This window comes from Mesoplodon densirostris, chromosome 15 (assembly GCF_025265405.1).
Source record: "Mesoplodon densirostris isolate mMesDen1 chromosome 15, mMesDen1 primary haplotype, whole genome shotgun sequence".
NCBI classification, from domain to species: Eukaryota; Metazoa; Chordata; class Mammalia; order Artiodactyla; family Ziphiidae; genus Mesoplodon; species Mesoplodon densirostris.
Genome location: NC_082675.1, coordinates 2,815,067 through 2,837,970, shown reverse-complemented (window position 1 = coordinate 2,837,970; position 22,904 = coordinate 2,815,067). Strand labels below are relative to the sequence as shown.

General features: G+C 42.6%; 1 protein-coding gene across 1 annotated transcript in view; it reads right to left on the bottom strand.

Moving 5' to 3' along the window:
• The window catches only part of TMEM132D (transmembrane protein 132D), a 632,768-nt gene that overhangs the window by 444,238 nt on the left and 165,626 nt on the right, over positions 1-22,904 (bottom strand). The gene's annotated exons all lie outside the window — the stretch shown is intronic.

The window sequence follows — 22,904 nt, the reverse complement described above, 5'->3', positions numbered from 1 at the left end:
TTTGGATAATGCAATATTATGAAAAGAATGCAAACACCCAGAAGCAAATGTGATGACTTTCTGCATGCTGAACCGTTTGGATACAGGTGAAAAAGTAGCCATGGACATACAATTTTAAGTGAACAAACTTCTCGTTCGGTTTCTCTAGCTTGCAGGGGGGCTCCCGTGAACCCAGGCTCCCAGGATGCCCCAGCGCCAAGCCAGCCCCCAAAAGAGCGGGTTCTGATCCCTTAGGTAACAACGAGGAAGGACAGAGCTGACTCCAATCTTTCCACCATCAGTAGGGATGGTGGAAACAAAGCCTCCAAGCAGACCTATAACCACCACTCAGATATATGTTTGCAATTAAATTCTGAAGGTCATCATTTCAGAGGGCAGCCTCCCCTTCGAAGCAGCAAGGGCTTGAGGTCTATAAAACTGCATGGGTAAGTGAATGGCAATGAACACAGTGGGCCATTTATCTTTCTCTCATGTGCAAAGCACTTGGCATCCAGTCATGGGTGGTGATGGTCTGTGGGAAAACAGCTGTGGTTAAAGGAAGGAAAACCTGAAACTAAGATGCTGAGTGGTGAACACGGGTTGCAGACAGTTTCCTGAGCTTGCAGACAAATCACATGGGCTTCTGAAAAGGAGGCTTGGTACCTGGCATTTTCCTTTGTGTATGTGACTATTAATTCAGAACACCCTCAGGCCATCGCCACCCTGGACTGAGCACAGAGGTGGGTGGTAGATGTAGACCAACCAACCAATTCTCCTACTGGACCCTGCCTTCCAGCACCTTGGGACAGTGAACCATTGAAATCAAACAATACAAGGGGACTTCCCTGGTGGTCTAGTGGTTCAGACTCCATGCATCCACTGCAGGGGGCACAGGTTCCATCCCTGGCTGGGGGACTAAGATCCCACAGGCCGCATAGTGTGGCCAAAAAAATACATGTAAATAATGCAATTTTAGGTAATGATGTGTGCTGGAGAGAATTGCCCTGGAAAGTATCTCTGAGGAGCTGACATTTGGAATAGACCTGCTCCCTGACAAAGCACAAACTATGCAAAGATGACAGGGAGGGTCTTCCCTGGTGGCGCAGTGGTTAAGAACCTGCCTGCCAATGCAGGGGACATGGGTTCAAGCCCTGGTCCGGGAAGATCCCACATGCCTCAGAGAAACTAAGCCTGTGTACCACAACTACTGAGCCTGTGCTTAGAGCCCACGAGCCACAACTACTGAGCCCATGTGTCACAACTACTGAAGCCTGCATGCTTAGAGCCCATGCTCTGCAATAAGAGAAGCCACTGCAAAGAGAAGCCCGCACACCTCAATGAAGTGTAGCCCACACTCTCTGCAACTAGAGAAAGCCCACGTGCAGCAATGAAGACCCAACACAGCCATAAATAAATAAATTTATCTATTTATTTATTTATTTATTTATTTATTTAAAAAAAAGAAAAAGACAGGGAATGAACGACGTTTCCAGGCAAAGGAACCCACCAGAATCCAGTAACCCTTGGTGATGACAAAAACCACTAGTTTGAGCAATTTAGATAAACAGTTGCAAATAACTTAGGTAAAGTAACTCAGAAAGGTCTTAGAATGTCTTCTTTCATGTCTCCCACAAGCCTTCAACAACTGTCCTTTGTCTAATAGGGGATTTATTCCTTGTCATTAGTCAACAGTTCATGGTTTACTCCCTTCCCCTAAATTCATTCCTTACTTTCAAGCCTTTCATCCTATAAATGTCAGCTCCACAAATCAGCATTTCAGACTATCAGGGAAACCCCAGTAGCAAACACCAAATGGTACATTAAAGATGGCTACACATTCTTTGCTGCTCCTTCGTTGGAAGGTGATGTCTGATTCCCTTGCCCTGCAACCTGGGCTAGTCCATGAACTGCCTGATAGACAGAATGGCTTCTGAAGGTAGGTCTCAAACAAGACTGAAACTTCATCTTAGCTCCTTGAATCATGAATCTTTGGAAGCCAGCCTCTAGGTAAGATGTGTGGCTATCCTGAGCCCACCAAGCTGTGAGAAGTTTGGGGATGGAGGATGCAAGGCCACATGTAAAGAGGCCAAGGGCACCATGGTGCTAGGTACATGAGTTTAGGAGCCACTTTGTCAGTGGGGTTCCAGCTGACAGAACTTGGAACCGAGATGAACCTCCCAATTGAGCCCTTCCTGAGTTTCTGACTCAGAAAGAATTGTCAACAAATTGAAAGCTGTCTTAAGCCACTAAGTTTGGGGTGGTGTCTTATACAATGATAGAGAATCAGAATACATCTTTTTTATCAAGAATCCCAGCATGATCAGATTGACTGCATGGCTACTCAAAAGGAAACTTCCTAAAATGTTTGCCATAAAGGGAAAAAAGGTCATTTTCTTATATTCCAGCTACTTAGAAATTCTCAAAAACGAATTAGTGTTTACTCACATCCCCTGCTTCTATAAACTGTAAAGGAGTAGTCAGCTTGAAAAGTTGTTACTTTGTGAATTGAGAACAACTTAACTTTCTCCTAATAATGGGTAAGATAATAGGTGAGTAAAAAACAAACCAACAAAAAAACCAGAAACAAAAGCCAAAACCCTTCTGCTCTTCTCTGTTAAGTTTTGTGCAATTAGTCTTAAGAACACAGAATACCTTTTTTTGTAGATTATTATAAATAGTTTTAGCAATATTACAATATATGACAGGGTGGAGTAGATTTTGATTATGACTATTGTCTTACGAAATGCCGTTCAGCTCTTTAAAAAAATAATACCTATTTCAGAGACCGATTCAGCTGGATTTATTGAACGGTAGTCTCTAAAATCTTCCAAGTAGGTATAACGAACAAAAGGGTGGCTATCCTTAAGTGAAAACCAAGGAATTTTATTTGGGAACGCCTGTGAGTTAAGAATAAAGTGGATGAGAAACAGAGACACAGACACAGAGAACAAACGTATGGGTACCAAGGGGAAAGGGAGGGTGGTGGGATGAATTGGGAGACTGGGATTGACATATATACACTATTGATACTATGTGCAAAATAAATAACTAATGAAAAAATTGTTAAATTACAGCCTCCGATGGTCTTAAATTTTCTATCTGCCATTGTAAAATGTCCTTATGTGAAAATATTTCAGAACTGAAAAATAAAGCCTACAAACTTGCTCTGTTTAGAAAAAAGAAAAAAACAAAAAGTATAAAGTGCATGTGATTACCAGGATGCATCAAGTAGATGACCCAGAAAGAATGCTATCTGAGGTGTGAGAGGAATTATCGCTGGGTCATGATTCAGAGTCACCATCTCCATTCCCAGAAAAAGACAAGAATTATGCTTTACCAGAAGGGGTGAGAGTAATGGGTCGCAGAGGAGGATGGAGGCTCGTGGATGGGATCAAACACATATTGTAAAAGAAAAGACATGCCCCGATTACTGGAGGTGATGTAGTAACATTATATGGACATATGAGGAAGTGATAAATAAATGGGAAAGGTGATTCATTCTGTCCCCAAGGGCTTTGAGACCTCCAGGGGATCTTATGTCTAAGATGCAAATACAGCTCCAGGGAAAGTTGTAAGGATGTCGTCTTCTTCTTATCACCTCTGAAGCAGGCGCGTCCTCTCTCCTGCTTCTTTTGCTTGCGTCCCCTATTCATTATACTCCTGACAAAAGTCTGGTTGAACTGGCTTGTGGTCATCCAATATGGAGGACCACGTTAGGTGGATGGCTCTGTCCAGCGCTGTACTGAATACAACTCACTGACATGGCCTTGCTTAATGTTGGCGTCCGTGTTGATCCCAAAGTCTGGTCCAATCAACTGTGCAAGAATAAAAGACTCACATGGCATAAAGCTGCAGGCTGGTGCTTTCCTTAAAAGAGGGCTGTCCAGCTCAAGCTCAGGTACAAGAGCTACTCATACATCTTGTGCCAAAATGTACCACCTTGACACCCCTTGTTTGTGGTGCTGAGGATACGCCGTGAACTGGCAGAAGATACACCAATGGGATTTGGCAAATCAGTCTCCATCACAGATAGTTTCTATCTTATTTTCTCAAATTGACATCCTCTTGGCACAATTTGGTGAGAACCTCACTATTGCCACCATCTGGACTGAGGCAGGAGTTACGTGGGGGACTAAAACCCACTACCACCAACATCCCTCTGTGAACTAAGAATGTCACCTGCCCTATCAGTAAACAAGCCCTCAGCCACTGCAGCTGCCCTGCTCCCAGCTGTGCACCCTGTGGGGATTCAGGATGGAGAAAAACAGGATACTGGCCCTAGATACTTCAGGTGCATATCAAAGGAATGATTTCAGTGAGCCCAGACTCTTGCATCTTTCCAGACACAGAAAGCACTAAATTCTTTAACTTGTATTGTCTGGTTTTCTTTAATGAACAGTAATCTCCCGATGTTCCAGCTACCTGGATTTTATTGCAAAAACCCTTATATATCCTGGCTCCCCCCTTACCTCTTCGGAGCCGTCCCTCAGAACTCTTGGAGAGGCTGCCTCCCAGGTTTAAGTCCTCAGAAAGTCCGCCTAATAAAGCATCATTCTCAACTTTTAGGTTGTGCATTATTTTTTTAATCAACATCTCCTACAATGTTTATTTTTCCAAAGTCCAATTTACTTCCGGAGTCTTAATGGACCACTCAGATACCACTGCTAAAATATAAGCCACAGTGTAGCAAGTTGGGGAAGAAGTACCTAAAAGAGAAAAAAAGTGTCTTGCAGGAGAAGTTGTTTGCATGGTCTGGGTTCAAGGGAATCTCCCACCAGTGGCCATGTGTATACAATGTCTCTGACTTGAGCTGGTGTTTGAAAGCCACGGACACATGCACATTTCTGTGGCTATCCCAAGGCCACTACATTTTCATGGAAATGAAGCTGCCAAAGGTTCACTTCTATTCTTCAGGGGCTTCTGGAGTTAACAAATAAAAAGAAACTCACTGAAAAGCTAATTTTCGCAGATTGCAAAACACATTTCGAAAATGAGGAAGAAGGTGGAAAGGTTATTTGGTGCTCTGAAAACACAGTGCTCCGGTGATGTGCTAAGCTATTAGTCTCTGAAGCCCCATTAGCCAGGAGAGTGGACCTCAGCTTCATACCTCCATAAAGGCCAAACTGTAGTCGACAGCACCACAGCTGAAGGATGATTTGATGAACCTGATATGCACCTCAGGACATAGGTGGGAGCACAGTTACATGTGCCTTTAAAACATTCTCTCCAGCTGGGTCTCGCTGTTCTCACCTGTTTTACCTCTGAACACAGCAGTACTGCTAAATGAGCAAAGGAATCAAAGCAAATGCTTACTTGCATATCTATCGGTATATACACATACAGTTAGTTGACAAGTGACCAAAGCATTTCACTACGCTTTGGCCAAATATATGCTCCCCTATGAATTACACGCTCCTTGTCATCAGGGGTAGAGAAAAAGAGAAATACAATAGCAATGCAGCAAAGACGGAGCTGGTATTTTCTCTTTTCTGCTTCGTAAGTATGCCCCCACTGAATTCATCAAATAACACAATTTGACAGTCCACAAATCAGTACAGGGCTAGATGTGCCCTATGGGATATTTGAGTCATATAATAAGTCTATGATGGGGGGGTGTGGGATGAACTGGGAGATTGGGATTGACATATATACACTATTATGTATAAAATAGGTAACTAATGAGAACCTACTGTATAGCACAGGGGACCTGACTCAGTGCTCTGTGGTGACCTAAATGGGAAGGAAATCCAAAAAAGAGGGGATATATGTATAAGTATGGATGATTCACTTTGCTGTACAGCAGAAACTGACACAGCAGTGTAAAGCAACTGTACTCCAATAAAAAAAAAAGTCTATGGTATCTTCTTAGATGATTGGCTGGAAGGGTAAATATGATTAATATTTGAGAAAGAAGGAAACAATTAAGCTCTAACATGTGGTACAGCTCAGAAGTGTAATAACAGTTCAGGTGAGGGAATATTCTCGGGTGAGAGAAGGTAGGTTAGCTATTCTGGCAGGACACATGCTAAGAGCCTTGAGATCAAACACGGCCCATGAGCTGGGTGTAAGTTTGAGCCTTCTCTTTGTGGTAGCCAGGCCATATATCTCACAAAGAAGATGAGGATAGGTCTAACTTTTGCCTTAAACTCAGAAGTCTCTTTAGAGTGAAGATAGCATCAAGCCATCTTTAAGTTGCGTGTGGAGCTGTTTCCACTCAGTGGAATTTGCTGGCTCATCCATCTGTAGATGGTCTCTTACCTGGTCCACCTCTGCTCCCTGAATTACTCACAAGGAGTATCCAGGTTCAAGCAGGGCAGCCTTGTAATTCAGTAAAGCTAATGACCTAGGTGGATAGAACACACAATCTTGGCTTTTTCTGCCCCAGGCTCAAATCAACTGACCTAATAAGACAGGTAAAAATATGAGTCATTAACAATTAGGACTGGGCTTCCCTGGTGGCGCAGTGGTTAAGAATCCACCGGCCAATGCAGGGGACATGGGTTCGAGCCCTGGTCTGGGAAGATCCCACATGCCACGGAGCAACTAAGCCCGTGCGCTACAACTACTGAGCCTGAGCTCTAGAGCCCGTGAGCCACAACTACTGAAGCCCATGTGCCTAGAGCCCATGCTCCACAACAAGGGAAGCCACCACAATGAGAAGCCTGCTCGCAATAACTAGAGAAAGCCCAGTCACAACGAAGACCCAACACAGCCAAAAATAAAATAAATAAAATAAACAAATTTATTTTTTAAAAAATTAGGGGGCTTCTGTGGTGGCGCAGTGGTTGAGAGTCCGCCTGCCAATGCAGGGGATGTGGGTTTGTGCCCTGGTCTGGGAAGATCCCACATGCCGCGGTTGGGCCCGTGAGCCATGGCCACTGAGCCTGTGCGTCCAGAGCCTGTGCTCCGCAGCGGGAGAGGCCACAACAGTGAGAGGCCTGCATACCGCAAAAAAAAAAAAAAAAATTAGGACTGCATTGGGCTGCAGGTAATAGATTTAATCACAGCAGTTAAAAAGAAAAAGGGAGATCTTTTTCCTGTGTAAAAGGAATCCAGATGCAGATGAAAGGCAGAGCTGGGCTGTGAACTAAAGAAGTTATCAAGGAATCAGGCTCCTTCTAGCTTCCTGCTACCATATATAGATCACGACACTCAGTCTCCTGGTCTCAAGTTTTATTCTCTACACCCATCCTTATGTACCAGGAAGGAAGAAGGGTGAAAGGCAGACAGTGTGCCCTGGTTACCTCTGCCCTCTTTTATCAAGACAAGAATAGTGTCCCAACAAGTCTCTTCTAAAGATCTCCAGTTAGATCTCACCAGAACATACTGGATCACTCCAGGGTCTCAGAGTGTGTGGGATTTTCTGTGGGCGCTTTAAGAGCAGACTCTGCTTCCTACAGCTCTCCAGCTCTCCCGCACGCAAGCTCCCCTGACCTTCAAAGCCAGATGTTCTGGGGCCTTGTCTTCCTGGTTCAGGACCCCTGGGCTGGGGAGCATGATGTGGGCCTTGGATCCCTCACTCCTTGGGGAAAACCTCTGCAACTGTAATCATCCTCCTGTTTGTGTGTCGCCTACCAGTGGTGAGGGTCTTGACTACACTGCATCCCTGCCCCTCCTACCTATCTCATGTGGTTCCTTCTTTATATCTATAGCTATGAAAAATCTTTTCTGCTAGTCTTCAGGTCATTCTCATCAATAGTTGCTCTGTAGAATAGACATGTAGTTGCCAAGGGGGAGAGGGGTGAGGGAGGGATGGATTAGGAGTTTGGGATGAGCAGATGCAAACTATTATATAGAGCATGGGTAAACAACAAGGTCCTACTGTAGAGCACAGGGAACTCTATGCAATATCCTGTGATAAACCATCATGAGAAAGAATATGAAAAAGAATGCACATACATGTATAACTGAATCCCTTTGTTGTACAGCAGGAATTAACACAAGATTGTAAATCAACTAGACTTCAATAAAATTAAAAAATAAATCAATTAAAAATACTTGCTCTGGAAGTTGTTGTAATTTTGGTGTGCCGGGGGGACAGGTGAGCTCAGGGGTCTCCTATTCTGCCATCTTAGCCACACCGGAAACTGAAGATTTTAACTGGACGCTTTGCCCCCCTGAATTACGTGAGTAGTTTATTAGCAAGAAATAAGGGGGAAATAGATGTTGGCTAGGCAACTAGCAGCTTTTGGCAGACTGACCACGAATTAATTCTACATAATTGATAGCAAATCAACGTGTAGTCCATCTGTGACTATCCAAGTAAAGGAACAAAGGGAGAAGAGAGACTTTTAATCTATGGCAATGAATATATCCCCCTCCCCAAATATTTATATTTGTATTATGAGATTCCCTTGGGGGAAACTCTCCTCCATGGGATCATGTAGTGCTTTTTACTTTCTGTTCTCATAGGTATAAATCATATGGGATTAAGTGACTTCAAAAATTATTCTCAAATTAGGAAAAATCACTCTTTGGGGGCCTTTTTCAAAAGTCAGCCTGCAGTATTTGTCTTTGTCTGACTTACTTCACTTAGCATAATGCCCTCCAAGTCCATCCATGTTACTGTAAATGGCAACATTTCATTCTTTGCTATGGCTGAGTAGTAGCCATAAAAATGGCAAATACTCCATGATATCACTTCTATGTGGAATCTAAAATATGGCACAAATGAACCTGTCTACAAAACAGAAACAGACTCACAGCCATAGAGATCAGATTTGCGGTTGCCAAGGGGGAGGGGGTGGGGGAGGGATGGAGTGGAAGTTTGGGGTTGGCAGATGCAAACTATTACATTTAGGATGGATAAACAACAAGGTCCTACTGCAGAGCACAGGGAACAATATCCAATCTCTTGGGATAAACCATCATGGAGAAGAATGTCTATATGTGTGTAACTGGGCCACTCTGCTGTATGGCAGAGACTGGCATGACATTGTAAATTAACTATACTTTGCTAAGAAAAAAAGAAAAGAAATACAGTTAGCACTTGCTACCTGCAAAGACTCCCGCAGCTTCTGTGTAAGAACAGGCACGGGGTAGGTCCCAAACGCTACCCTCTTCCACACTTACCAGTGGTGCCTCCAGCTTGGCTGATGGGCAATCCGAGGTGTGGAGATTTCCTACGACCACACAATAGCAGTGACGCTCCAAGAATGGGATGACCGAAATCTAACCCAGGTAGAAAACTAAGAACCAGAGGGATGTGTAGATCTATCAGCCTTGGGAGATACCTCTGTCTTTCATGGAATGTGCAGTCCTCAGAGTGATGCAAGCAGGGCTCAGTATCTGCCTGACAGATATGAGAGAAAGGCAGGAAACCAGAGCACATGCAAGATGAAATAGGGCAAAAGGCAGCAAATCGTGGTTCTCATGGAAAATTAGAAGCAGAAAGCAGAGGGATTCAGAAAGGGACTTATGTTATATTTTTTGTTTGGTTGGTTTGGGTTTTTTTTAATTTTTATTTTACATTGAAGTATAGGTCATTAACAATGTCATGTTAGTTTCAGGTGTACAGCAAAGTGATTCACTTATACATACACATGTATCTATTCTTTTTCAAGTTCTTTTCCCCTTTAGGTTATTACACAATATTGAGCAGAGTTCCCTGTGCTATACAGTAGGTCCTTGTTGGTTACCTATCAAATATAACAGTGTGTATATGTCAATCCCAAACCCCCTATGTTTTAATATTCTATTTAAAATATTGACCTCTTTCAGACACAGAATAGTTGAACACAACACGTCATCATTTGCCGAGTCATTTGCAAACAGTTTCATGGGGTTTGTAGACTTTCTAAGATATGAGCATCTCTATGGGTAGAGATTATTTTTATTACCATTTTTTCCATATAACATGTACATATATATATATATATATATATATATATATACATGACCACCTTTTATATACATATACCTATAACATGTATTTTTCACACTGTGATAGGCATATAGGAAACATTCAAATACATTTTGATTTATTGCCTAATAATTAAGAACTTCAAGGCACTAATCTGTTTTAGCACATTTTGAAAAAATCTGCAAAACTCATATTCGATGCCTTTCTTCTGTATTTGAGAACCACCCGAATTGAACTTGGGAAGTCTTGAGGGGCCTTCAATCACTTTCTCTTTTTATATGAAGTATATTCTATTTTAATTCTTCTTCCACAGGAAAAAAAAACCCTCATTTCTCTCTTAGGCACACTATGGAAACAATAGCTCAGAAGTCCTTCCCATGGTGCCACCAAAAATCTGAACTGGGGTTTGAGCCGGGGGGAAGCCGAGAGCTCGGGGAATATTGGGAAGACACACGTGTTGACATTTGGCCAGAGTCTGTACAATATTTCTTCCTCATTTGCCAAAGCAAAAAAAAAAAAAAAATGGAATTTGGAAGCTTTTGTTAAAAAATCTTGGAACTCCTTCTGATGTTTCCTTCTCATTGGAGTGAGGAGGTGCTAAAAATTTCTTTTGGCAAAAGAGAGAGGAAACGAAAACAAGGAAAACATTGAGATAATATATAAAAACTATTGTTTCAGAATATCCCAAGCAGAGGCAAAAGAAGAGTAAACACTGACAGCCAGAGGAAAGAAGCCACGTGGGAAACACTTTTCATATTCAGGAACTTGTATTACTTTGGGGGGAAGACAAGCAACTTAAGATCACTGGTGGATCTCAATTTGTGAAATAGATGTGCTCCAACCCCTGGTGAATTAGTTGTTTCCAATAGGTTTCCAATGTCAAATCGAGAATGAGTTTCCACTATATTCAATATTCTGTAATAAACCATAATGGAAAAGAAATTATATATATATATATATATATATATATATATATATATATATATATATATATATATATATATATATATACTGAATCACTTTGCTGTACACCTGAAACTAACATAACATTGTAAATCAACTACTCTTCAATTTAAAAAAAGTTTCCATGAAAAAATATGCACCCCAATAAATTAAGGTGAGTGCGTTCTTGGATAAGAAGAAGCAAATATATCTAGGACTCTGGCCAGGGAAGGCTTTATCATCACTGTCAGAAATCACAAGACCAGCTATTTAAGTTAATTAAAGAATGTAGCAGATTGATAAATACCAATGGGAGTGTGAGAAAGTGAGAAAACAGAGCTGGCTGACGTGGTAAGGAAAGGCTATATGGAAAAGATACGATAGTGGGGCTGAAGTGTTGAAACAGTCTGGAGCAAGGGTGGGGAACCAAGCATGATCACAGGAGTAACTGAGTAAGGTCACGGGGGAGAGGAAATCCCCAAGGAAACAAAGACACAATTCTGAGTGGAGGTACTGATGGATCAGAAGGGCAGTCCATGGTGTAGGGTAAGAGGACAGGCACCCTTAACTACTGAAACAAATACAAAGAGTTCATTTGTAAATTTAGGAGAGACCGTAGCTCATCTGACCTGGAAGAAAAGAGATGGAAAAGCAAGGTAGCAAAACAACAGCGCTGCATGGCTTGCATTCCTCTAAATCACAAGCCTAAGAGTAGACAACAGAACAGTGGGGATCAGACCACAGAAGATGAAGGGTTAAAGTAAAAGGAAATGTAAAGCATTTTGAATGTCAGGATGTACTTCCCAACTCCAGGTTGCTCTAGTGATAGAATTCCTACCTCATAGTAATGACATGATAATGGGGGGAAAATGCAAAAGAGGTAAACAGTGATTAAGGGGAAAGTGCCATGTTATCTACCTTTGAAGACCAAGAATAAAATCATGAGGGATGTGAGAGAGATGGCCATGGACCAAACCAGCATCATCTGAGCACGTGGCCAGGTCTCATGTTTTCACGGCCTCTGAGTAATGCTAACCACGTGACCAGTGGCATCTGGCCAACAGCATCTGGGCAAAATGGTGTCCATTTCCAGGATGGTCCAAACTCCCTACATGACCCTCCACACTCACTTCCTGCCTACTGACTGGAAGTGAAGGACTTCAAGTCCTATAGGATGGCAGAGCCTCAGGGGAGCCTCAGTCCCCACATCCTCCATGGAAGCTCCCTAATGAACTCTGAACTCTGTGTGAGCAAGATACACACACGTATCTGAGATGTAGTGGTTGGCTTGTTACAGCATCTGGAGATACCTACTCTAACTAACACAAAGAGAAAGGCCATGATTTAGGTAACCAAAGCTAACCAGAGCCTGTATACTTGAGAAGAAACAAAAAGAGACCATCTGGGTTGAGGCTGACGGCAGCAAGGTCAGTGTTAAATTAACAAGAAATATGGAGTTAAAGATTGATAGTTTCATACAATTAAATCCATCCATTTGACACGTTTGTTGAGATCTGACAATCTGATAGAGCCATGTGATCATGCAATCTACATGCATGTATATCTGTATGTCTGTATATATGTATAAATATTTTGCTGTCTGTTTCTATGAGCTTTCAGACCTGTACTGATTCAGGTAACCACCCACACAATCAAGAGACAGAAGTTTCCTCACCCTCTAAACCTCCCTTGTGTTTCCTTTTGTACTCAAGATGTCTCTTCTCTCAATCCCTAGCAACCACTGACCAATTTTCCATCCCTATACTTTGCCTTTTCCAGAATATCACAGCAATGGAAGCACACAACAGGTGGCCTTTTGTGGCTGGCTTCTTTCACTTAGCACACTGTCTTTAAAGCCGATTCTTAAGAAATGTTGGTGAGAGGGAAGAATGACACAAAAGTGGTCAGAGTTGGTAACTGATGGATCTGGGCAACTGGTTCCTGGAGGTTCATTATTTCATGCTTTCTACTTTCATACATGTTTGGAAATTTCAATAATAAAACGGTTTTAAATTTTGAAAAAAATAATGTCTGTTTCCTCTGGTCGTATATAAGCACTGCTGCTTAAAAGGAATCTAAAGATGGTACTTCCCTGGCCGTCCAGTGGTCAGGACTCTGAGCTTCCACTGCAGGGGGCACAGGTTTGACCCCTGGTCGGGGAACTAAGATACCACAAGCCGTGCAGCGTGGCCACAAAATAAAAAATAAATTAGTATCTCTTAAAAAAAAAATTCAAAGAAGCCAAAGACCCTGGACTGAGAAAAAGCCTGGACTCATTCAATCCAGACCACCTGGTATTGGAATTATGCTGGCATCCCTGCAAGAGGCAGGGAGTAAACAACTGACAGCTTCTAAGTCTGCACTTTTAGGATCTGTTTCCAGACTCTAACGAAGCCAAGAGGCAATGTCCTATTTCTCCAGCAAAAAACAATCAAACCTTTGCTCTTTTCCAATCTGAGAATTCCTTAAGTTTCTGATTCAAAGGCTCAACAGAGCAGAAATAGGCCAGTTCCTTCTCTAAGATGAAACTTACCTAAAATGAGGGAACCTACTGTAAACAATGGATTTTACCCCTTTTCCAAGGTGACACAGGTCTGTAAGGAGAAAAGACCTAATTTTAGGCCTGAGTACCGTCACCCCAACAGCCCAGCACAGAGAAAACTCCCGCCGGCAGACAGCGGATGACAGGGGAAGCCTCAAATCTGTGCATCCGAGATCCTCTCCATTTGTACTTGTCTGAAAGATAAGCCCCCCTGAGTATTCTTTGCTGTTAATATAGTCGAGAGTCTGAAAAGCAGAATTAAAATAAATCTTCCTCAAACCAATGGAAAAGGGCATCAGGTGCTAATTTGAAGGCATCAAGGAACTGAAATCAGCTTTGGAAAGGGCGCATTTTCTGAGAAGCATGCTGGAAATCCAGGCAGCCCTGCCACGGGTTGTCCCTTCTGGCGAAGAAAATGGATAGATCCGCCTTAAGAAAAGGCGGCTTTTCATGCACTTTGATTTTACTTAGGTAGATAATGTCAGAAACTTTACTTTCTTCTGAGAATGTGTATTCAGTTTCACCAAAGTAACCCGATTTTCAGACATCTTTTCCCAACAAATCATGTCTGCAGTAGCACAGCGATTCTCTTGTTTGATTAATTCTTGGTTTAAAAGATACTCCCAGACCGAATTCTTAACTCCACATTTACTTTACATTTTAATCCTAAACCCCATCCATTCTGGGGGAATTTTCCACATGGAATGTGGTGCTGGATTTTATGACACCACCATCAATATTACTCTCTTATATTCTGGTTGCTTTTAGCAGGTAAGTTTTGGACCTCAACAAATAGTTTCCTCCGCTTCTTTTGTTTTCTTTCAACAGTATGTAGAAAGTGGTAATATGCTGGTCTTCAGAGCCACATGAGATTGTCTACCAGTAAGTAACGAGAAATGCCTAGAAAACACGAGGTGATTATGGTAGAAGAATGTAAATCCTGACGAGTCAAAGAATCAGTGAGAGGATGGCTATAAACTTCTTTGAAGATTATTGTGTAGGTGAGAAAGGCAGTCTGGAATTCAACTAATATGTCATTCCGTGATAAACAAGAAGGAAAAGTTTCCTTGGGATAATAATAATGGTCTCAGCCAAGGATGATCTGGACCCTGAGGAGACATCTGGCAAGGGCTGGAGACATCTGTAGATCACAACTGAAGGAGAAGGAGGCCTACCAGTTGGTAGAGGACAGGGATGCTGCTCGAAATCCTACATGTCTTAGAGCAGTGCCCCCCTCCTCATCCCCACACAGAGACACAGCAAAGAAGTATCCAGTGCAGTCAGTGGTGCTGGGGTTGAGAAATCCTGCCTTAGGATAAGAGCTGGGAAAAACTTAACCACAGAGTCTGAGATGCAGGACCAGAGATAAAAGGTCGTCCCGTTTCCACATCAGCAAAGCTGGGCTCTACCAACACACAGAGAATCTTTTCGCGCTTTTAAATTCATCATGGTCTTTGGCTTTACATTAATCAAAGCACTCGATCCCCTGAGACATATGGGGATCGACTATGTGTCAGACACTGCACTGGGGTTTTGAGCACGTGCAAGAAAGGAAAGAGGTCTGCTCACGTGGAGCTCACAGAGGGAGGAGACCAAAACAGTCAAAGCACAATGACCCAAACAGCTGAATTCCAAGCAGTGGTAAGTTCTATTAAAGAACATATTTAAAGCAAGATGATGGTGGGAAGGGAGGGACCCTGCTTGAGATGTAATACTTAAGTAAGACATACCAATATCTATGTATCTATGTATCGATAGCCGTCAGTCATCCACCCATCCACCCATCCAGGTAACCACTTATCCATGTATCTTTGTATCTGTGTATCTACCTACCTACCTATCCATCCTTCCATCCATCCATCCATCCATCCATCCATCCTTCCATCCATCCATCCATCCATCCATCCATCCTTCCATCCATCCATCCATCCATCCATCCTTCCATCCATCCATCCATCCATCCAACCATCCATCCATCCTCTATATCTATCTATCTATCTATCTATCTACCTTCTTCATCATCATCATCATCATCATCATCATCTATCGATCATCTATCTATCTGCCTTTCTATCCATCTACACTATCCCTTCTTTAGCCCTCACTTTTCTCACCTAATGTTTTGGAAAACTTTCATATCACAAAAGCTATATAGTTTTCTGTGAATAGTATTATGCTAATGTAAAATAACCAATATCCCTTTAATGAGCACTTCAGTGATCTGCAGATATTGCCCTATTATCTTCTGCATTGAACAGTGTGGAATGTTACTGCGGAAAAGTCTACAAACAGCCTGAATTTCTTCCCCTGGTAAATGACAAGTGACTCACTTTTTCCTTACAAAACATTTTGAAATCCGGCAAGTATCACTCACATACACAGACACGTACATAAGTATATATAAAGCATTAATTGAAATTAGATATATGTAGTATAAAGAAAAGAATATATATCACAAATGAACAGTTTAAAAGACAATAGTAAACACTCTTGTACTAGTGCCCAGGTTACGAACTAGAATATACCCAGTATCGGGGCTTCCCTGGTGGCACAGTGGTTGAGAGTCCGCCTGCCCTTGCAGGGGACACGGGTTCGTGCCCCGGTCCGGGAAGATCCCACATGCCGCAGAGCGGCTGGGCCCGTGAGCCATGGCCACTGAGCCTGTGTGTCCGGAGCCTGTGCTCCGCAACGGGAGAGGCCACAACAGTGAGAGGCCCGCGTACCGAAAAAAAAAAAAAAAAAAAAAACATATATATACCCAGTATCTTTGAAGCCCCCTGCATATTTCTTCCCATTAATATCCTCATTCTCCCCACTGAGAACTATTATTCTAAATTTTGTGTTCATCTCCTTGTCATTTTTTATAGTTTTACCTAAATGAATGTATATATCCATCATCCACGAATACTTTGTTGTTAATGTATGCCTAATTTTTAATCTTTGCATAAATGTATTTTTCTGAATCTTTCAATTAAATATTTTATATCAGAGATTACCCATAGGGATGTAATTGAATCAATTTCATGAATGTATAGGATTCCATTGTAGGAATATGTCAACATTTATTTATCCATTATCCTCCCAAAGGTCGTTTGGGACATTTCCAGTTTTTTGCTATTAAAACAGCACTGCTATGAATATTTATGTATGCCTTCTGGTAAACAAATACAAGAGTTTCTCTAGATTCTATACTTTAGAAGTGGAAATTGCGGATCATAGTGTATGCATATCTTCGACACTGCTGGGTGTATTTCCTACAAAGGCGGCACCAATTTTGCCCACCAGGAATAAATGAAGGTTTCCTTTGTTCCTCATTCTCTACAACTTGTGGTATTATCAGGCTGCCTGACTTCTGGCAACCTGGTGGATATGAAATTGAAATGTATAATAGTTTTAAGTTGTTCTCTGATTTCTAATGAGATGGAGTATCTTTTCTATTTATTGGCTACTTTGTGTTTTTTCTTCTGTGAAATGTCTGCTCATATTTTTTACCCATTTTTCTTTTTGATTATTTTTCTTAATGAACTATAGGCATTCTTTATATATTCTGCATCCTAATTCTTTGTTGGTCTTGATGTGTTATAAATACCTTCCCCCAAATTATGGCTTTTGATATAAAAAAGTACTTCTTTTAAAATATAGTCAACTGTATTAATTTTTCCTTTGTGGTCATTGTTTTGGTGTCTTGTTTAAAGAAACCCTTTCCTCCCAGAGCTTGTAAAGATATCCTTTAGTATTTTCTTCTGCATTGATTTCTTTTTTTCCCTTGAATACCAAATTGATCTGAAATTGATGTCTAAGAGATCTGATTCCTTTTTTTCTCATTTGGATATTCAATGTCTCAGTGTCATTCCTGAAAAATGCATCCCTTCTCACTGATCTGCAATTGTAGTTCCCTTACACAAAATCTCCTTTTTCTGTTCATTATCCTATATACCTATTGTGTTCCACTATCACACTGTTTGATTATCTATGACTTTCAAATAACCCATCTATATTTTTCTTCTCTTTAGTGTCCCACCTATTCTTGACCATTTGATCTTCATATAAATTTAAAAATCAACTTGTCAAGAAGTTGATTTGCATTGGATTGGAATTGCATTGACTCTACAGATTAATATGGGGGGGAACTGTACACTCTTCTATCTCTGAACATGGCATATCCTATTTCTTCAGTTTTTTGTGAATAATTGTTCTACCTGAATGATTAGCTAATTAGCAATATCATTGAAATTTCATAATTAGGATATGTCTTGGCATTGATTTTCATTACTCATTTTTTTCTGTAACACAGAATACCTTCAGATCTACAGATTTAACTATTCCTTAGTTTTAGGAAAAAATGTATTTGTGAATAAATTTTTTTGGTTCATTTTGTGGAATTCTTGGCTCTAGGACAGTAATCATCCTTATATTGGATTAACTTTCTTCTCTTCTCCCAAATTCTTTTTTTATATAAATTTATTTATTTTATTTATTTATTTTTGGCTGCATTGGGTCTTCGTTGCTGCACACAGGCTTTCTCTAGTTGCGGCAAGTGGGGGTTACTCTTTGTTGCGGTGCAAGGGCTTCTCATTGCAGTGGTTTCTCTTGCTGCGGAGCACAGGCTCTAGGCACGCGGGCTTCAATAGTTGTGGCGCACGGGCTCTAGAGCGCAGGCTCAGTAGTTGTGGGGCCCGGGCTTAGCTGCTCTGCGGCATGTGGGATCTTCCCAGACCAGGGCTCAAACCCGTGTCCCCTGCATTGGCACATGGGTTCTTAACCACTGAACCACCAGGGAAGCCCCCCAATTTTTTCAATCTTTGCATTTCCCCAGCACTCACCAAGATTATCTCCATCTTTTCTATATATGCCAATAATTCCTCTTTAAACTATGTCTATCCTGTTCCTTGTTTTTAATTTCTATTTTGCACAGTTTGGATCTTCAATTCATGTATTAGCTCTTTGGTCTACCTTATTATCTTTGTCATGATTTCCTTTTTATATTTTAACTCTTCATTTATGAAGTTCATGTTCTTTTAAAAAAAATTTCTACCTATTTAAAACTCACAGAAAAGCATTACTTTTGGTTTATGTTTCTTCCCAAATAAATTCTTCCTCTCTTTTATGTAGTTATATTTCCTTCCTCCCTCCCTCCCTCCCTCCTTCCTTCCTTCCTTTTCTTTTTCCTTCTTTCTTCTCTTCCCTTCTGCGATATATTTACATAGATGAACTGCCATTTCTCCTGTAATCTGATTCATGCCCAACTTGGACAACTCTGATCCACACCCAGGTCTTCTATTTGTGTGGATAGAACATGCATGAGTTTTACACAACATGTGTTATCTTATAAAATATACACCAACACCTGAGTTTTCAACAGCCTGGGGTCACGGAGAGAGGAGGAGAGTTCAGGCAGGGCTTTGATGGATGGAATTAGGACCTGTTCCCCCTTTATGCAGTTTTTCAGATGCTCTGTGCCTGAGTCCACTCAACGCTGTGTGTGTTGAGATGGGAAAACGGAAAGGGAGAGAGGGTCAGTATTGTATTTCTTCCATCTGCTTGGAATAACCTTGGGCTTCAGATTACACCTCCAATTCCGCTCTGGGTCTGGGATCCTTGCTTTTGATAAAGACAAGCAGCCCTGGATGTGATCTCTTTTATCATCAACAATCCTTCCACTGCCCAAAATGGGAACAGAAAAGACATACAAACCCTGATTTTTCACATTTGCATAAGGAGTTCACAGCCTGAAGAGGAAAAAAGATGATCTTGCTCCTCTGTGTTCTCTGTCTTCTGCCTCTGGCTCTTCCCAAAGTGGTTATCATATTTATGATGTTTTCTGTTTGGGTAAATTCATTTCTGCAATTGCTTACGACCCTTCTGCCTTTGCTCCCAGCTGGGGCTGACACAACTGACAAACCTTCATGATTGTCTCTGCTTCTGGTACAATACGGAGTTGACCGGAGAAGATATTCTGCTTTCGTAAAGATTATCTTTTCAAACAGCTACACCCACAGGGTCAAGTCAGGGAACAGAAACCACCGCAGATAACTGACCAGAAGGGCTTTCATACAGAGGACTGGTTACAGAGGGGCTGAAATTGCTGACAGAACAACTAGATGATGGTGATGCAGCCCTGATATAAATAACTGCAGGAAGTCTTTTCTCCTCGGGTCAGAAGGACAAAGCAAGGAGGGGGGATCCTAAGAGGCCAACGGCAAAGTCTCCCTGTAGGATTTGGAGCCATGGCACAGGCTGCCTGGCGGGAGCTGGAACCACAGATGGATGAGCTTTCTGGCCTGAGCAGGGACCGGGGAGCAAGAGAGAAAACTATCCCGACTTCTCCCATCTTCCCGGCCACAAGATTCCTGCCATTGGGTCCCATTGGCCGGACCCACCAGAGGCCAGATCTGGATAGCGTAGGGCATCTGGGAAACGCAGGTTACAGAGGGGGACCTACTGAGAGTCACAGCAGAGCAGGAGAAGGGTGAGCTGTAAACTGCAGAGCAAGCAGCCTCAGTGCATCACCTCTGTCCTTTCGCAAGTACAGCTTACTGGCGAAATTTTCTATGATTGCTAATGACTTACTACTGCAGCTAACAAACTACCCTAAAACTTAGTGCTGTAGAACACCACCATTTTGTTATACATCACTTTTTATGTACCAGGAATCTGAGCAGGGCTCAGCTGTGAGATGTGTCTCCTCCACCTGGAATTGCTGCGGTTCTCTGGTGGTACTAAATTGTCGGCTAGCTGACCTACAGTGGCCAAGACAGCTTCATGCATGTGTCTGGGGCCTGGACACGAATGCTTAGAAGATGGGGATCACCAGGTCCCCCCCACTATGGAGCTTCAGAGCTTCTCATGGGATCTCCCAGAAGACGAGCTGGACTTCTTACAGGAGGCTCTGGGCTCTAAAAGCAAGTGTTCCCAGACACCTAGGTGGAAAGTCACAGCTTCTTAAGAGTGTCTAGCCTCAGAAGTTCCAGATCCTCACTTCCGCTATATTCTACCTGGAAAGCAATACACTGAAGCCAGACTCAAGGGGCAAGAGGTGGGGAAGAGCATCCAAGTTCAGGTGTCATCTCTCTTTCAAAGAGGCTTTGAAGGAGGGGAAACTGCACACTTGTGGTCAGATGCACTACGTTGATTTTTGCACCTACGTCACTCAGCTGATTTCTGTCTTACTCTCGAGCTGATGCCTTCCCCAGGCCTTTGTTTGTGTGTTGATGCCGGAATGATTTTTGCTGGATTTTAAAAAATCAATTTACTTGCATACCTTCAAAATTGGGAGAGAGAATTCTGACATCTGGGTCCGCTCTCCTGTCTCCTACCAGCAGGTGCTGAGTCAGTCGCTTTCCTAAGTGATCCAAGAAAATGCCTCTTCAGCAGCTTTGAACATGCTCCTTCGTTTGTTTCTTCTTCATCGTTTAAGTCGGAGGTGACCTGCGCCTTGTGTTAACATGGCCCTCTTTCAGAATTAATTGACACTGCTCAGTGTGAAGTGACCCGAAGTCATCTGTTTGCATTTCAGCTGATAACTGACACATCCCTTGGTTGATTGGTTATTTCCTAAATGCCTGATCTGGAGCCACGCAACCTGCTCAAGGCTCACCTGTCGTCTTTCGTTTACACCATCAACACCTGGAAAGGTAAGAGCCCAGAGACTGAGGCTCAGTGACCTTCGATGACCTTCCCAAGGGTGCACAGGCAGTGAGGATGCCAAGATAGGTGCCCGTGGTCCTGGATCCATGCCCTGTGCCCTTCCTCATAAACCCATGTGGTCTCCAAGAGGTCTGCCCCCTGGATCTGAAATTGCCATTCCTCGTGATAATTATCAGTGTCCGAAGTGCCTGGAAGGGCCCACAATAATCCAACTAGCATCCTTCGGAGCTCTTTACTCTGCAGTGACTTGTAAGCCTGACAGATGCTCATGATGGCGGACTCATCTTCAACTGTCTATGCTCCAAAACACTGTCTTAAGTTGGTATCTTATCCTGCCAAACAGATCCCCCATGGTCTCTCTCACAGCACCGACTACTCAGTACAGGGCTGGGTCCGTGTCTCTTATTTGCTGTTACATCCCTGGCACCAAGCTTCACACTCAAGAAACGTCTCCTCAATAAGGGAAATGTTTCAGGTAATTCATTCTCTTAAGTGCTTTTAAAAAGAATGAGATTTAGGAGTATCGGTGTCTACCTTCCTGCCTCGCATTGATGGAGAGGGATTTTCCAAAACATGGGTTCTGGGATATAGGTCAGTGAGGGCGAGTTCTCCGGACCTCAAAGTAAATGTGTCATGAGCTCTAGGGCGTCTGTCAAGTTATTCACCTCTTGTGTTTCTGTGTCCAGTTCTGGAAAACACAGGTGATAAAAGCACCTACTTCGTGGGGTTGTTCTGAGGATTATATGTGTGAAAAACATTTTAAGCACTGAGAACAGTGTCAGACACAAATAGATACTTAATAACTGCTGGCTATTATTATTACCATTATTATTATATTCAGCTATCTCCCCAAACTTCCTGGACCCAGCACATCATTCCTGTGTTCCCACGAGTAACCCAGAAGAGGTACAGAGAAGTCACATCTGAAGGTGCTGGGAGAAGGATATGAAGACATTCCCTCAACAGCCTCTGTGGCCAGCCAACCAAAGACCACCCTGGAAATGGAATCTCCATGGATACCAAATGAATGAACAGATGACACCAAAGACCGAAACCCATCCCCAACTCCTCCCCACCTGGCATTGTATAATCCTCTACCATCTCCCCACGCCTTTCCACCCCAGACCACAGAAATGTGCCTGGGGGCAGGGAGAGGCCATAACACCCTGAAATGGCTGAGTGTTCTCACCCAACATGTATCTACTTTTGCTCACCCAGATTTGCAGACCCAAATTCACACCAGCCGTCAGAGCAATCAGCTGGGTACAGCCGTGATACACTAGTGAACCCAGCCTTTCCCTCCAGTGGCTTTCAGTCTGGTTGAAAAGGAGACTGTCAGGTGGGTCTACCATGCAGGGGATGTGATAAGGTCCTTACACAGAGGTGAAGGTCAGCTCAAGGTTACAGAGTATAAACAGCAATGCCCAGAAGCTGGCATAGCCAAAGAAGATCACAGAGAGCTTTGGATGCAAGACTTCGATCCCCAGAACCTCTTCATCTTAAAACTGCAAGTTGGGACCCCTGGATCCACATCTTCCCTTTCCCCCTCCCCCTCAAGCCACTGGCAGCCATCCATCTGGTCTCTGTATCTGCGAGCTTTTGTCAGGCTCCACATATAAGCAATAGTATACAGAATGTGTCTTTCTCTGACTTATCTCACTGGACATAATGCCCTTGAGGTTCATCCATGTTGTTGCAGAAAACATAGAAATCACTCTCTCAGAGAGGTTATCTGCTCTCTGCTGTCCACTGCAGCATTATTCGTCATAGTCAAGACACGGAAACTACCTGAGTGTCCGTAGTGGGTGAATGGATAAAGAAAATGTGATGTATATACACAATGGACATTATCCAGCCATAAAAAAGAAGGAAATCCTTCCATTATCTTCTAGAACTCCCAGCCCTGCCAAGTTGGCCAAAGTCAAGTTCTCT